The sequence below is a fragment of the Haliaeetus leucocephalus genome, unplaced genomic scaffold (genome assembly GCF_000737465.1).
Source record: "Haliaeetus leucocephalus isolate CR32 unplaced genomic scaffold, Haliaeetus_leucocephalus-4.0 Scaffold173, whole genome shotgun sequence".
In the NCBI taxonomy this organism is placed as follows: domain Eukaryota; kingdom Metazoa; phylum Chordata; class Aves; order Accipitriformes; family Accipitridae; genus Haliaeetus; species Haliaeetus leucocephalus.
The window spans coordinates 9,396,842-9,414,764 of NW_010972609.1; positions in this window are offsets into that span (position 1 = coordinate 9,396,842).

Genomic DNA, 17,923 nt, shown 5'->3' on the forward strand with positions numbered 1-17,923 from the left:
AATCACATTGAAGTGCACTTCATCCAACCACAGTCTTGAGGACACCAAAACAAGACACCAAAATGGAACGTTTGGATCACAGTTTTATCACTGTGCTACCCAGAATACTTTCAGCACTACTTCTGGTTTTAACATGGACAAAAAAGCAGAACATAATATCATCATATTTCAACTTTTGTTCAAGTAGATATTAAAGATTTTCCAGAGGGTTAAGGCAGAATAACTTCTCAAAACCAGAATACAAAATAGTTGTGCTAAACAGAGGCTCAGGAGGCAATCATTAAAGCTTTTGAATAACAGTGTGTTCTCTACTGATTTGCTGTAGTATTTCTTAAATTACACGTACACCTCGCTTTTATCATGAAAATGCTTAAAAGTGCAGAACATGATGCTCAGGAATGTCATTCACAGCTATATTCTGAAACAGCAAAGCAATGTATTTTTGTTTATTGACTAACATTAGTTTTCCATTGTCAGGTGGAAGTGACTATTTTACCTGAATTCAGTCTCCTTATGCATGGTCTCAGAAGGGGATCTTTGTGACAAACCATCTGAAAACTTCTTGTAACACCACAGAAATATACCTTTCATCATATTATTTCCAGTGAAGTAGCCTCATTTGAAGCGCATATATGATAGGATAGAATTTTCCAGTTAAAAGAATATATATCTATTTTTCCATCTTACAATATGAAAACAACAAATATATATATTACTTGCCAGAGGTAAATGCAATTTTCATTCAGCTTTTAAAACGAAGAGTGATTCTAAGCAAACTCTGAACCACTCTTTAGAAGGTGAAGACTGCTCAGATCTAAAAGCAAGTATTAAGAGGTTAAGTCTATCCTTTCAACTCTGCTGACATCCTTGGTCAGTGGTCCTCTGTGTGGGTGGTATGGATTTTTTTATAAACAATAGCACACAAAATTTTAAAAATACTGATGCTGTATTACTAGTAGAAAGCTCTACAAAATCCTGCCTCTTCTGCCAGCTAAACTTGGGTGTCCCATATCCGAAGTCCACAGCTATCCAACAATCTCTTGCTCACTCATTTATCCACAAAAGGGAAGTCAGATTGTCCAGCTAATTCCAGGGGGTTATTCATGCCTCAGCTTTTGGGGACATAAAAATGCATCTCCTTGGCCAAAAGCAGCAACTCAGTAAATCTGTAGTAGAGTGAATCTAGTCCCCAGGCCTCAAGCACAGCACAGAGCACACTGGCTGCGGAGGTTTGCCACCTCTCAGCTAGGCCGGAGAATGAAGAGAAAGCTCTTGTCAGCACACACAAAGAATACCATAAGCCTCAGCTTGTCATTTTGGCTGATGTAGTTCCCTTAACTTCTCTCATTGTTAAAATCACTTGTATCTCAGTGTTTTATTTCCCCACCTTTAACACTTGCTCTAGAACTGGCATACTAACAGTTAACCTCAGGAAGATCTGTTCGTTTTCTGAAAACACAGATAGGAAATGAAATACCTGTATTTAAAGTGCCCATATGTGACAGTGATTCTCATACCAGTTGTGAATATTTTGCTGCAGATGACATTGACAAAAAAGCATTCATTTCAATTCTAAACATACCACCAAAGGCTACGTTCTTATCTTCAGCCTCTGTTAATAAGGGTTTTCTATGCATTGTATTTTTGTTATTTACCATTATTTTATAATTTTCTGTAGTCTCCTAGACATTGTTCAGCTATATAGTGAAAAGTAAGTCTTTTATCACTTAAGTTCCGGATGCTCTGGAAGTGCTTGCAGTTAAAGAGGAGATACTACAAATATATCCCAAAATTCTGTCCCAAGTATGTCTACAGATCATCTTGAATAACCAGTGACAAATCACAAATTGAAAGCTCCTACCACTTCCCACAGTCTGAAGATCACCGAGCAGTTCTTACTCAAATCCAGAGCCAAACATAAGCATGAAAATACTGAAACACTGTGCAAGCTGCTGTGCCAATACCTGCTAGTAACAGGCATGAATCTTCACCTAGTATAAAGTAGCACACATACATTGACTTTGAAGAACAGCATCAATTCTGTATTATGAGGAATTGGCTTGGATCCCCAAAGTACGTCTCAAGCAAGACTCATGCTGAATTCCACAAATAACCCCTGTTTATACAGGTGTGTAAGTGATGTTCAGAACTCACACTTGCACTGTAAACCTATACAAAAAAATGATCTTACCAGCTAAATTGGATGCTGAGAATACTTTTCTGAAGAGTTGAAAAAGGACAACACAAGCACTACAAGGACACAAGAATTAAAAGTTTTCCTATGAACAACTTTCCAAAATAGATCTTGTGTTCTCAAGTATTTATGCTGAACATAGCTAGTCAGATTTGGCAGCCATTTGGAGAGAGCTTGTTTTATTAACAGATGAAGAAAGATCAAAACCATGCTAGAGAAGTAAATCACCTGGATTTTTACTGTTCCTCACATGCTTTGCTATTGAGCACATTTTATCTGGGTACCCATCACACAAGAAAAAAAAAAAAAAACAAAAACAGTAGCAGTAGTAACTTTAAATTTCCGGCAGGTATCACTTTTCTAATCTGTCTTATTTTCCTATTCTAAATAAGTAGAGTCCAAACTTTAACTGAATTACTCTGAAGCCACACTGGCTGGCTGTGTACTAGATACCTAACCCTTCTGCCTGCACCTGAATGCAATGCATGCCACTTCCATTTTTCCAATCTGTGTATATTGGGCCTAGGCATCTTACTGTTATGATTTCTATGTATTTAGTAGTCAAGAAAGTTAAATAAAAAGCCTCTGTACTCTGAAGTTTGATAGCAGAGAGACAGAAATATTCAAGATGACACTTGAGACTTAAAACAGTTCATATTTAAACCACTGTATTGTTCCATAGCATGACTTTGTCTACTTGATCTCACAATCAATAACTGCTGTCAAGGATAGCAAATTTAAATAATTCTGCTTCTTAAAAGTGATGCTTTCGCATATTAAATCCTTGACTGAAGTTTCCTGGGAGAGATTAAATCACATGGAGCTTTCATCATCCAAAAAGATCTGAAAGAACATCGTGTATCGTATCTAAGCTCACAAGTCAAGGTTTACTGATGTAGTTTCAGAAGCCTGTCTATTCAGTTAGATGTTAGATTGTCTGCAGAAGCTATAATTTACTTTATGGAAAACATTCTCATGCACTTTCATGAAGGATGAGTATTATCAGATAATCAAATTAGCTAGAGAGCTATCATCTTTTCTTGTATATCAATTTCTGTGGGACCACTTGAAGAGTCACATGCTTTCCAGGAGGAACATGGTTATTAAAAACTGACTCTTGATTATTAATTGAATTATGGCCTATTGATCCATACCTTTCTTTTACCTCAATACAACATCTGGCACTGTTAAGGGTACTGTAGAATCAACAGACTATTAAGGATTACTATACTAGTCAGAGGTACAGGAAAATTGAATTTTCCAGCAGATTTGCTGACAAGTCATACCTCACACTTTCCCACAGAGCACTCTCCGATACCTATATATCAATGATTTTAAAAACGATCAGCTGTGTCAGAGTTCAATAGTCTCTTAAAATCATGGCTGCTAATTTGCCTTTTTGATAGTGAGACTGCTGGAAGGAAGCTGCAGGAGTGTAATCGGCCAGCAATTCCCTCTGTATCCAGGCATGGCTGGGACTGCATGAAGAGGGAATAGGACAGGGTATAGGGACACAGACTCAGGTTGCTCCATGGTGCAACTCCTAGGAATCCTTGGATGCAACTACAGTTTCTTCCTTGTATGATTACATAATGCTGCACATTTTGCTCTCCAATTTTCTTTATCAATTGACCTTTCCAGATCAAAGTAGCAGCATGCTAGTCTTAATTAATTGTGTCCTGCCTCTTGTGCTGACATAACATCAGTTTGTGCTTAACAGTTATTTGTATTCAAACACTGAAGAACAAGAGAATTAAAGTCTGCTCAAAATTATTGCCTACTCATAAAGCCAAACTTTACAGCTCAGAATGCACTTTGCTTTTTTCCCCACTATGCCCAAGAAGCCATCATGTTCATGAGTGAGTGTTCTAAGTTCTCTGGCTCCTTCAGTACATTACTTATGGGTTCTGTATACCTGGCCACGGCTTTTCTCCTTTTCATTGAAGAGATGTTGTTACCATGGGATGAACAAGGAGCTTTGCTTGCAGTCCCAAGCTCACTTTTGCCTTTAAAACATTCAAGAAAATGAGTTTCATGAGTGCTAATTTGTGAAAAATTTTGCATTTGGCTCCCAAACTAGTGTATGCTATCAGAGACCGCTCTCTAGTTCTTTGATCCAACAGAAAAGTTTGAATAGTACACAGCATATGGCAAAAGAAACACATAGTCAATATCTTACCATCTTTATAAAAGTGGTACTAACATGATGGATGTGTCTTCGAAGGGGTCTAGAACTTCTCATCTATGTAAAGACAGAATATAATACTTCAAAGTCAGAGAGCAAACAAGAATACTTTCTTCTGCTATCACGAATGTCCCTTGGAGCTCATAGCTGAAGCAGCAAAGCACAATTGTAGATATTGATGATTTAATAACATCAGCAGAGAAGCAGCTATCTAGTTAGAATGAAGGCACAGAAAAACAATATGGAAGAGAAGAGGAAGAAAAGGCTGATCAGACAGCTTACACTTGCCTAAAGCTAGTTTATTTCCTGATATAAAAGTCAGCAAAAAGCCATGTATGGTGAGACAGGCATGTGCTGATATTCATATAGCTGTTGAACCTCTGCAACTTAGGCATTTTCCATCCTTTCTCCAGTCATCAAGTGCTGAACTACTGATGCTAAAGCTAGAAATCCATCACAATGGAGATGCTGACCCTAGCTATTTTTCCACATGACACCTGTAAGGTGTCCAGTGTTTAAGTCGGAAGTAGCACCTGTATTACCCTTGCTTTTAAAAACTGAGCAGAAATCCCTCTGGCATAATGTGTGCCAACAGTTGCCTGTGAAATGGCAATGGTTTATATGACACCTTTCTGACCTCTGCAAGTGCTCTACTGTTACAGTAATAACCACAACAAAAATAGCATAAAACAAAGTTGAAAACTACAAAAGGAAACAGCAAAACTGAAACAAAAAACTGAGGAAAAAATTAGTCCAAGTCAAACCTTGAAGCCAAACAAGCACACACAAGTTCGCAGGTAAACTGCAGACAAATGTCCAAATGCAAACCTAATTTTACAACTGGAAGGTATTGCACTTGTGGGACTATCCACAGAGGTAATACAAACATTGCTGCAGGTATTCTTAAATTGCCCATTAAGCACACAGGCAACAGTTTCTGTCTGACTCTTGTCAGAAATTTGGATAGGACCTCTAGACACTCAGTAAATGACACACATCACACTTCCCTGGGAGCAGCACATAGAGATTTGGCTACCAAGATTGACATGCGAAACCATCTGGCTGTACTTTCAGCCAGGCCTTCTGGGTACCAAGAGGTTTGGAAATAGTGTTCTGATCCTGTGTCTATCTGTGTGCAATCTGTCTGCATTTATGGGCAGCCCTTCCTTCCCTATCCCCTAGGGAAGGGGGAGGTTAACTTAAAACACATTACCAGAATCCTCATCTTACTACTTGGCAACGAGGAGCATCTTGCTCTCCCATTGTATCAGTCACATGCAGTTAAGCAAAAAAGATTTTTGCCCTCCCAAACAGTAGAGTAGAAATACTGATAAAGATACTGCAATAGTTGCCATAACAACTGCTTTTAACTGCAACTGTAGTAAGGAATACAATCTCTTTTTTGTCCACAGACTAACAATATCTTTATTATTGCTAAGTAGATCTTTGTAAAGAGCTAAATTCTTTTAAAAGCTGTTACTCTTGAGCATGTATTTTAGATCTGCAAGCATAAAAGGGGGGTGCCTTTTGCTGTTCAGAAGAATAACAATTCTAATTAATACCTTAGGTCCTGGTATATGGTTCTCCAACTTCAGTCCACATATATACATAAAACACAAGAATTTTTCAGCAAATGAGATTTGGCTCTACTGAAACAGGTAACATCTATCAGCTTGTTGGTAGGAAAACATTGCTTGTGCTTCACAGGTAGCTTGAGTCCATTTTTGTCTTCTACATAAGTTCCAGTGATCAGTAACAGCACAAGGCAATGCTGACCATCACAGCGATCAAAATATTTTCCTTTCTCTCTTTATCCACCAGATTATAAAAAGGGGGCAGAGGCTGAATTTTGCTTTATATTGTCGTTTTTGAAGACTGCACTTTTCAGAGATTCAGTTGTTCCCAATCCACTCTACGCAAACAGGGAATGCTACCACAGCAGCTGGTTTGGCCTGAAACAGTTGCTACAGTCCAGGAAGGGAGAACCACGTACAGTTATGGCTGCAGACACTCACTGCTATTCAGGAAGGGTCAGAGAGAGACAGAGTTGAGAAGAGAAGCAGGTTTGTTGGCAAAGGGCATGAGATACACAGGGGTAACAAATCTGTCCTCTGAAGTGCAACATCTTGCAGGAGAAACATGGCATGACAGCTTCATAGATCACAAAACAATTCACAGTTCTTAATGGTAGGAGGGATTCTCAAATTGTTCAGCCTTACCTCTTGCCTAACAGAGGCTGTGCCACACTTAAGACAGGGTGCTGAGGGTTAAGTGTTAGGTGTGAGCAGCGGATACAAAGGGCGTAAGACACAAAGTCCATTTTAAGGTGACTGAAAAGCTTCTAGTATGTGGGTACCTATATAGTGGAGAGAGAGAACGCACATAGATTTTTGCAAAGTCTTGGAAGAATATAACCTGTTTAATAGCTAGTCACTGAGAAAACTAGCTAGTACAGCCTTCTGGTTATTTATTATTTCTTTTAAAGTCCCAAAGGCAATTATCTGTAATTATGTTGCAGATTCTTTTTAGTGCTGCACTCTGTCTACTTGTAGCACCTTAGAAAACGAGTGATTCCGTGTCCCTTATGCAAGCAAGCACCATAGCCACTGGCTATACACAGCAGGAATCCAGTTGGTTTTTACAGCTGTTCCTAGAAGTACCTAACATCACAGTTCTGCAAATAACCATTCTGACAACTTGGTAATTCAGGGTCAGCCCTGCTCTCCTCACTCCTGCAGGTACTTGGACAACTTCACAACAGCGCTGTCGTTTCTCATCCGACAGCAGAGAATACCATTTTCGTTTTTTAATATATTCTGCAAACTGGTAATTTAACACAGCCTGTGCATTCAAGTATTACTTCCTCTGGAAGAAACTCCCCAACAAATCATCCCAAGGAACTGTTTCATGGGATGTATCTTATCGCTATATATATTTACATATAGCAATTAGCAACTGCTAATTTTAACTGCTAACTGTATTCAGGGAAGCATTTGCAAATGCATTTGAAGAGACAGCAATACAATATGCATGAACTATTGTTTTCTACAAGGCTCTTTTCCCAGTAGCCAATCTAATGGACACCAATATTCCAATAAAAGGCTCCTTAGCTTCTCTATATTTAGTCTGTATGCTGTCCAACGTGCACTGACAGGCCAGATTACTTAGCTACTGCCTTCTACATCAAGACCACTTCATAAATGCTCTTCTGTGAGCTGTATCTACTAAACATCCAAAATTATCTGCCTCTAAATACTTCTCTGTAGTGATGCATTCAGATCAGTTAAGTCAACATACCTAATTCCAGTTATTTGCTATTGAATCAAAACACCACATTTTTTGTAAAGAAGCAATACACAAATAGTCGTTCAGAGTTTTCCTAAAGACAGATTGGGCAAGAACCCAGGACGGACATGAGGTTTCAGTCTATAATGATATTATACAGTTATAAGACCAAGAACTACAGCTATTTGAACCTAGCAATCATTTACCTTTTCAGAATTGATACGTTGTAATTGCTGACCATTTTGGTACAGCAGCAATTCCACAGGAATACTGAACTTAATTTTATATTATTATAATGAAGTATTTACACTTACCATAGATTAAACAATAGTAAGGATACATCTCAATGTTTCAACCTTGCAGTCTAGAGACTGGATATAATTAGTCAGGGGAGGAAAAAAGAAAATAAAAGAGAAAAGCTTTTTTTTTTTTTTTCCAAAATCCAGACTGTTGATAAACAGCTGTATTATATGACATTATATCATTTAAAGTATTTCTGGAGAAGTACTAACCAGGCCTCACAGTTTAAAAATAAATCAGTCAATCAAAGTACATCTGAATACCAAGCTGCATTGTTCACAATTCCTTCTCAGACCTTGACAAATACAGGTACTCAAGCCTGAGTGATGTATTTTCTCATTGAGATTTTAGTCACTGTTGTCTATTGGCCAGCTTTGCTTTGCAGGCTTTCTGTGAAACCAAACTTAAAACACTTGCAGTTTTTGTTACGTGGAATTTGTTAGTCTAAAAGGACTTTCAGGGAAATTTGTAAAGAAAAACTCTGAAAATTTATATTAAAACATTAGGAAAAGAAAATTTTGTATGAGTTCAAGAAAATAAAGTGCTTAATTTCAGTAATTAGTTGATTAAACACCGACTCCTGCCCTGACCTAGGTTTTGCTTAGTATGTGCTCATCTTTCTACAAAGAAAAATGCTTCTGCTGTACCTGGTTCCTTTTCCAAGCTTCAGCTTCACCAAAAAATTACTAGGTACAGAACTATGGGATGTAATTCCTGAAGATGTGACCAGGTATGTTCTCTGAACCCTCATAAAGGTATAGTCACTACTCAAAAACAGCTAGAGGAGAAGGTGTGCCTGTTTTCCCTTTTTATCAGCAGTTAAGACCATTCACACTGAAGCAGCAGTTATATTAAATAGCCTTCTTTCCGGAGGAATAAAAACCCTATTTCCCCGACTTTCAGGGGAGTAACTTTCCTAACAACACCTTTTTAAAGTAGTCTTGCAAGGGTTTTCTCCTCTTCAGTGTATTTTATCACACTGTTTCTAAGTTACTGCAGTGGAACCATATTTGATGAAGAAAAATTAAAGCTACTGCTGCCACCATCTCTGCTAACCCACAGATGTCTGGTGCAGCACTTTATCACAAGCCAAAGGTTTCAGGGGACCTACTTTTTAAGAATACCAGCGGCATGTTCCTATTGTTACCATGCCAAAACATCTGTTCATCAACATTATTCATATTTTATGAATAATACTGTGAGCTAACTGATACTGCGGAACTAGCAGGTGGAGTGCTGTGCTAGAGATGTGGAAAGTTCTCCGATCATCTTTTTTCAAAGTCTAATTTTGGCCAGAAAAACAAAAATCCATGCTGAGGGAAGTTCTCCTCTTAGTTACACTGCTGCTAATTTGCCCCTTTCTGTTGACTTTTAAGTGTTGTCAATTCTGATCATCTCGACATCTTCTAAGGCATTTTGAACAACTGACCTCACAGTGTTTGTCAACCATCATATTTAACTTTAGCCATGGTTGGCAGCCAGTCAATGTTTGAGTGGCTACTATGTTGTATGTAAGATGCATGTTAAATGAGCATTTAATAAATTCTGTTTTCCTTCCCATTCCAACAAGAGGTTTGGCTTGGTTTTCTCATCTGAACATCTTGAAACAATACTACTAGAATGTTTGACTTTGCAGTTGCTTTACCATACAGTGGGTAGCTGCCACATAAGAAGAACGTGAAGAATAAATCAATGTCACTTGTAAGGCAAGTATGAATCATATCCTCAGCACATGTCCAGTTCTCTGCCAAGTAACTTCAGAGTATAGCATAGGATATGTTAATTAATTAATAAAATTGATATTTGGAACAGAAAGCATCCTTATCATGCAAGATGAAGCACAGGCTTAAACATTTTCAAAAAATCTCAGATGACTTATGACAACTCTAATAAGCTCACTGATAGTGCCCCTCCCATCTGAGGATTTCAAAGCTCTTTGCAGATTAAATGCCTTTGAGGTACATCATTAGTCTTCCCATTTGGCAGAGAACTTAAGTAGCTTCCCCCAGGTCACATGCTATAGCAAATCACTACCGCCAATAGCCAGGGGAAAATTTTCAGAGGCAGAAATGGCTGTTAAGTGTCCAAATGCCATTTGTGCATCTGAGTATCTTCATCATTAATACTCATCACCTACTTATACCAGTGCTTTAAAGTGCTGCCTAAATAATTTACTAGTCTTTATAACATCCCCATGAAATAGGTAAGTAATTTATTTCTACTGCACAATGAGTTAAAATGAGGCATAGGGACATTAAGTACTTTGTCCAGACCATTCAGCAATCTATGAACTAATCCAGAGTAAGAAATGGGTAGACCATGATTTTTGAAGTGTATGTTCAGTTTACATCACCATAAAGACCCTACTCTAATACTTTAACATTCCCTCCAAACATGTAAATGCTGAATTTCATCTACAAGCAGCAAACCAGAATTTTAAGAAAAAACTTGTAAGATAACATATCTGACAACTGAAATACATGCATGCTGTATTATGCAGATAGAAACGTAAGTAAAATTATACTTTGCTAGGATAAGAGACGGACAAGCTCATCCAAATATATTTCATCAGAAAAAAAGTAAGTGAAGCAGTACAGAATGATTCTATACTTCACTATTAATGGGAATTAGAAACAGATAGGAGTACAGCACTAATATTTGGCAAGTTCCTCTCTGAGAACATAGAAATATGTACCCTAAACTTGTAAGTGACTTTGAAAATAAACCCGGGGGGAAAAGCAATAGTTTCTCACCCTTGTCACATCAGGAGGCAGCAGCAATTTTACATCAATTTTTTTTTTTTTCTTGGGCGGGGGGCGGAGGCAGGCCCAGGAGTGGGGCATTAGAAAGAAGAAAAGTACAAAGTTACATGGTTATCTATTTCTTGTAGGGCCCTTTTGTTTTTCCTCTCCTAGAGGTAATACCATAGAGAAAAGCTTTTATGATTACTTAAGTAAGTACATGGAAACTTGTACTGGATTTTTATTGTAGACAGCTCAAATTCTCTGAAGCTTGTATGCTCATCCAGTGCATTCATGGCACTATAAGCCAGTGCTGCTTTGTCACAGAGCGATTGCATATAACTGACTGCACAGGCCTGTTGGGAAAGGGCTGCCAGTGGTATTTCAGCAAGAAATCCAGAACTGGAGAGTTCTGGTACCTTCCAGGGATGACAACAGTGCATTATTCATTGCATTGCCTCCTGTCAGGGTATTCAGTCTGAGAAGAAATGCTTCTAATATGCATTATTACAACAGAGCTTACAGAATGGCCACAGCTCTACAAAAATATAAGTAGTCATCATCCTTGCTCCAAAGAATTCACAATTTGAAAGACAGATAAAAACAGAGGGGAAGAATACCTCTGCATAAAGAATACAAGCACAAAGAATGAAGGGTGCTGGCTGGTCTCAGATGTTCTTTGCATGCAGGCAGGCATACACATACCCAGGCACAAACCATCCCTGCACTTACATTTCTAAATAAGTGTTATCACTTGGGCAATGAAATAAAACAGAAGAATATATCCAGCCAAGATGGTAACAAAGACAGAAATGGCATATGAACCTTTGGGAAGATGTTTCAGGATTGAAAGAAAGCAAATGATGACCGTAGTAGCCTGTCAAGATCTGTATCAAAAAGAAAACAGTAGTGGTTCTACTGAATGCAAGCAGGACCACCAGAGAAAAAGCTGACAGCACCAGCCTGACAGAGTCTAGGAGTATTTGTAATGCACAAGCCTTTATTCTGTGAAACCTAGGCTCAAATACAAAGAGACTACCCAGCATTAAACCAGGATGAGCAATTCAGGCACCTGCATGATCAAGAAGAAATGCTATTGCTCAGAGAAAAGGTTTTATCTGCTGAAACAGGATGACAGGACAGAGGATAAAGTAAAAGAGAAGCTAGATTGAAGTTCTCTGGTGTCTAGGGGTGCAGGAGAAAGACAGGGGAATAAAAAGCTGAAAGACAGAGGAAGAAAATTCATTAGTTCCAGACTGCTTTTGTCATTTGTTGGTTTTGGGAGTTTTGTTTTGTTTAAAAGAATAACTGATAAGGTGCTACTGGTTCTAAAAAAAAAAAGATTCTGAATTCCCTCTGGTTAAATGCATGCCTTCAAGTTCCTTTATGTACAAAAATCCCAAACCTACCCCAAGACTACCCCAAGCCTGTGTTTCTGGCCCCAGTTCATCTACTTGCACTTGTACTGGGCTCACAGATCAGCTGAAGAATAGAACACTTAGTTTGAAAATGCTGGCCAAGAATGCACAAAATAAATTGACAAATACAAAGAAAAGGGAAGGGAGCTGGAAGCGAGTAAAGAGAAAGTAAAGCAGAGGAACAGCTACAGGAACACATGCATTGTTTGTTCCAAAGAAAAAGCTAGGCAGAAGGACAAGGTGAGGGATCAGACACAGAAAGCAGTGAAAGAAGAAAGCTGAGGGTGTTGACCTGTGGGAAAAGAATCAGGTTCTGAGGAAGATAATGGCTGTCCTGGGTACAGGAAACATTATAAACAAGACTTTAAAATGCTCATAATAAAATCATTAACTAAAAAATATAGTTCAAAGTCCACTTTGAACCACTTCGTACAGTTCTGAGAGCTGGAATAGATAACTTGGTACTTCCCAAGCAAAACGAAATACCTGACTGATTTTTTTGGCTGTATACAATCACTGACACACAAAGACATGATAGGACCGAAGGGAAAAATAAAACCTAAAGCAAAAGCATAACCAGAGTGCCATGGTCCACTCATCCTTATTTTCCCATATGTATGGTTCCTTAATAAGTCACTATCAAAAAACCCAAGTACACAGAATCTGAAAACCTACTGGTTTACAATCTTAAATGTTCTACTTTACTGTGTCACAAAGGCAGTTTCTTGTTATTATCCTAAATAATAAAACATGCAGAGCATATCAGGTACAACTAAGCAACAGTACCTTCTGACACATAAATGTAGCATGGCATAATGCAATGTCCTAGGCACCATCAAATGTCTGCTGACACAAAAACATAAAACTACAATTTTCCTTAAATCATACAATATCATTAGGAGTCCAATGAGAACTAGTACAAACACCACAGTGATTTTTTTTCTCGTGGATTTTGTTTGCCTAGTTGTTTCAAATAACACTAAGTGGGGTGCATAGTCTGAACTCTGTAATAAAAAAGTTTTCATGCAGTTTAATTTCCATAAGTTAAATGTTGAATCCCAGCACTAATAATTAGAAAATACAAAGCTAAAATGGGTTTCAATATTCTTTTTCATGTTTTCTGTTGTTGCCTACCCCAGGAAGTCAGAGAAGCAGAGCGTACAAGTACCACGCATTCTCATTTGTTATGCTGTTCTGCACAGCCACAGAACAGCTACAAGATAGGGATTCCACTTTAAAATTGTGCTCAGTCAACTGCCTTTGCATTTCCTTTTGGAAAAATCTGCCAAGCCCTCTCGGATCAGAAAGGGGTACCATTAGAAGACGGAAGGGAGAGTATGGAGAAATAAACAGAAAATTCAGTCATTTCTCAGCCTGGGCTAACATAGGCAAGAATGTTAATAGACTTTTGTCAAAACATTTCATTGCTTATGCCCCACCATAACAAAACCCTAGAATGTGCCTAGTGTGCCTTATTGCTACAGTAGTAGCACTGTTGCCATCTTATGCCAAGAGCAGGAGAAAATATCTCACCAAGATTTGTGCCAAAGACTATACGTGACCTCGAGCAAGGTACATGGTTTATCTTGCCGTCAGTTCCCACATCTTAAAAAGAGAGATTAAAAAGACTTCCCTCACGGTGTTTGAAAACCAGTTCACTAAAATTCACATAGGGTTAGTGGATGACTGATCACACCATTATTTTGAACACCTCCAAGGATTAAACAGGGCACCTTCAGAACAGAATGTGACTTCACTGGCTGAAGTAAGGGATATTTTCTATTGCTAGGATCTTTAATAGATCCATAATCCATGACCAAACTCTATATATCAGTACAAACTGCAGATCTTGTGCTTTATTCTGGCTAGTAACTGCAGAGGAACATAAATAAGGCAGGGACAGAAAAACTGATAGTGAATGTACACTGTCTGATTTTTTTATTCATTGTTATGGGATGATGACAATCTCCCCGTGGAGTTATTTCTGTCTTCTGCTGTGTGTGCCACCTCCTAAGTGGCATGATCTTCCAGTTATCACCGCGACTGGCTTCTTCAAAGTCTTCTTTTTATGTGTAGAAATACACTTTCCCCTCTATCAGTAAAATCTAAAGTCTTCAAAGAATCATCGTTATCAGCACTTGTCAGTCTGACTCAGTCTATTCAAACCCAAGTTAGTCTGGGTGGATTCACAGGGAACTTTTTGCAGAGAACGGATTTACTCTTGCTGCCCTCCACTGTTGAGGGAAATTGGAATCTCATTCATAATTAGAGCTATTGATCTTTGAACTGCACATTTTCACAGCTCCCTGGACTCAATAGATAAACCAAATGGTTTTTCCTCCCCTGAAGAACTCAAGTTTGTCAATCAATGCAATCCTAACTAGGACAAGTGTCAACAACAGCCTTACACAAACCTGTAAAGCATTACAAACTTCCAAAGAAAACAGTATGTATGACTTACAAATGTAACATGAGGGAATTGCCTTGTTTTAATCCAAGACTGTTCATAAACTTCGTCCAACACTTAAACATCCTGCTATCCCCACCTCTACATGCTGCCAAAATGCCGCCTCCATCTGTGATGTCTTGTTAAGCTAAAAGCATCTAAAACAGTAGTATTCCAATTTGCCCTCTAGGTGTAATACATAACAGAATAAATAATCCTAAGTATTTCCTGTGGTTCACTATGCTAAACAAGCAAGCAATCAAAACAAAGAATAGGGAATAAGTCCGTTCAAAGATCTGCCTGCTAGAAGAGGTAAGCAACAGTAAGGAGCACAAAGCATAAATAGTAACTTTGAGAACTCCATCCAGTTTCTTTATCCAGCTTACAACAGGTCAAGAACTATTAGCTTGTCAGTAAGGCACAAATGGAGATTGTCACCCTGGAGTTTCTTTAGCATGGTCCCATGGGCGATGCCAGAACAGAAGCTCACTCGGCAAGCTCAGCGTGTTGGACCATGCTCACTTAACAGAATTGTTCCTCTAACAGTTCAGCCAAAAGGAAATCCAAATTAAACAAACAAAGGTGGGAGAGCAAGCTTCCGCTCTCAACTTTGTATAGTTAATAATTTGGCATTAGACATCTCTTGTTTTGCTTAGGAATGGCAACAGCAGGAATGAAGGGAGACAGAAGAATATTAAGATGCATAGTTGAACTGTAACTGAAGAAAAAAACCCCAACAGTCTATTTAGGCAAACACGCACTTGAAAGTGGAATGCAAGTTTTACTTAAGTAATATCTCCTGTAGATGTACTTGAAGTAGCCAGACATAAAGTCTTGTCTTGCTGAGGTATATAAAAACGAATACAATTAAAGAGACTACACTAGCCATCAAACTCCCTGACTAAAAGGGATCAAAGATGAACATCTCTGAACTACAGTGCAGTATATAGACAATGCGTACGACTCTGGATAAAGATAAAGCTTGCCTGTACCTGACAAATTGCATATTTTTTCAAAAAAACCCAACCAGAACACACATACAAAACAGAAATCTTAAAAATGAATGCTCCATTGTTATCTCAGCAACAGTTTCCTATTTGTAGTCAGACCCTTTGAGGATATAAACCAAGGACACCTGATTTAATGTTCCATGCAAAAACAGGGCAGAATGAAGGTTGAGAAATGGAACACTTAAACCCCAGAAAATTACTAGTATTAAAATGCCCATTGGATACATCAGCTATGTCACAGTACAGAGAGATTTATACGTTTTGAGGAAAGAAGGTTGACTAAAAAAATTTTGGCACGGGTAGACCTTACCTACTTTACTTAATCCCAGATAGAGAATGCTCATGTGAACAAGGATTTTACAGTTGCCTCGCTTAAAAATTGAAGTTCAAATATGGACCAGGAACCAAAACTGAATGTTGAGAGCTATTTAGGAAAGTCTGGTGCTGTAGATGCCAGCTTTCATATTTTGATGAGGCAAAAATAAAACATCCCAAAATTCATCCAAGTGTCCTGAGCTAGGCTATTCTGTTCAGACTTTATTCCTCAGCACATACAAGTTTTTTACATGTACCTTTTACCGTGTCCCTTTTACCTCCAAGGAGCTGCTATGTGTTTTGTGAAATCTAGAACACGTGCTAGTGGGGTAAGAGAACAAATACAAACTACAACTGCTGTTAAATAGCATCAGGCTCATCAAAGGGAAAAAGCATCTTAAAATTGCGTTCTCGTTTTGTGGTATCAATGAAATCCCATTGAAATCTATGGAAATAATCCATTTCAGACAACCAGTTACAACAAATGACATGTTTATGAACTTTTTGTCTTATTTCACTTCACTGACATGGCTACTTGCAATACAAAGCAATTATAAGTCTTCTGCTGTCTGTCCTATCATGCCTGCACCTGCTAAGGGTTCTAGCAAGACAGTTCCTCTGAGAATTTACTTCTTTATTACACACAGGGAAACAGGGCACACTACAGCCAAGAAACAACTCTGGAATTTCAGAAGTAATCAAGACAGAAGGTGAGCAGGATACATCTGACTGATGTCTACAGGATTATTCGTCTAAGTACAAAAGCTTGGGATCCATGCACTGTATCTGTATTGGCTCTCTGCCAGTCTTGCTTATGTTACAGCTAGGGACAAACCTTTAAAAATGCAGGTTTACTTAATCACTTTTTTGCCCTAGGATTCATCTTATTTTTCCTCTGTTGAGAAAGCCTCATTCTTCACACAACATATTTAAATGCTGTTGAGCAGAAATGTGGTAGAACTCCATATGCATATTTCAGAGTTCACAAGCAGTTATTTGAATATTCTAGAGCTGAGTAAACTCAGGTACAGGATGAATGGTTAGTGTCAGTTCTGGGGTTCCCGTTGTAATCAGCTCACAAAGCACTTCTATTTGAAGCAACTACAGAAAACCATTCTTCAAAGCTAGTTTCTCCATTTACAGCTGTGCACTTGGAGTGTAATCTCCAGGAGCACTTTTACCTGCTTTTTAAATGCAAATACTGGTGATTGATTGACTGATTTTCTTGGGTTTTGTTTTTTTTTTTTCAAGTGAGTTTCAGATAGGAAGGATACGGGCACAACAAATGCTTGATGAACTCATCAGCATTAACAGTTCTTTGAAAGCTGTTCCATTTATGGAGGAAAATAATCAGATTTCCCTTTGAGATGCACTGATGGTAGAACAATTTAGAATGCAGCTCTGTAGCACGAATTAGTGAAATTCCTAATTCCATTTCAGAAATAGCTTTCAGTGTTAATATGTACTATTTGGGTAATTTTGCTAACAAGAAAAATCACAAAAAGTGGGACAATATAAACCTAATCAACTTGAATGCCTAAATGAAAAACAAACCTCATTATAAAACAATAGCAACTTGGTTTGGGGAGAAAATATTATAGATTACCTTAGCTTCCTTGTGTTAGGGAAATTGTTGGCAACATGACACACGCCAATGCAGACCAGCTACTAGTTGACATCAAATTTTTAAATTCAAACTCATAGCCAGTCTGAGGACAGCCAGGTAACATGAAAGTTGGGGCTGCTGTCTGAACACCTGACATATCCAAAGTCCTTTCAAAATCCCAATCTAAAAACATCAACTTTGTGGCTTCAAGGAGAATCCATATAATGTTAGTCATATTATTACTGAAAAAATGCCAAGTTGCTAAAGAACTTGACATAAATCCTCTAGGCATAAAGTTTTCTAAATATTCAAGCTTTTGTGCCTGAGAAATTAGGTGCACAAACAGAATCAGCTATGTACGCTCACCAAAGAAATGATCAGATAAAGTTTGTCAAATCAGAGACTCAGAAAAGCTACTCTGAA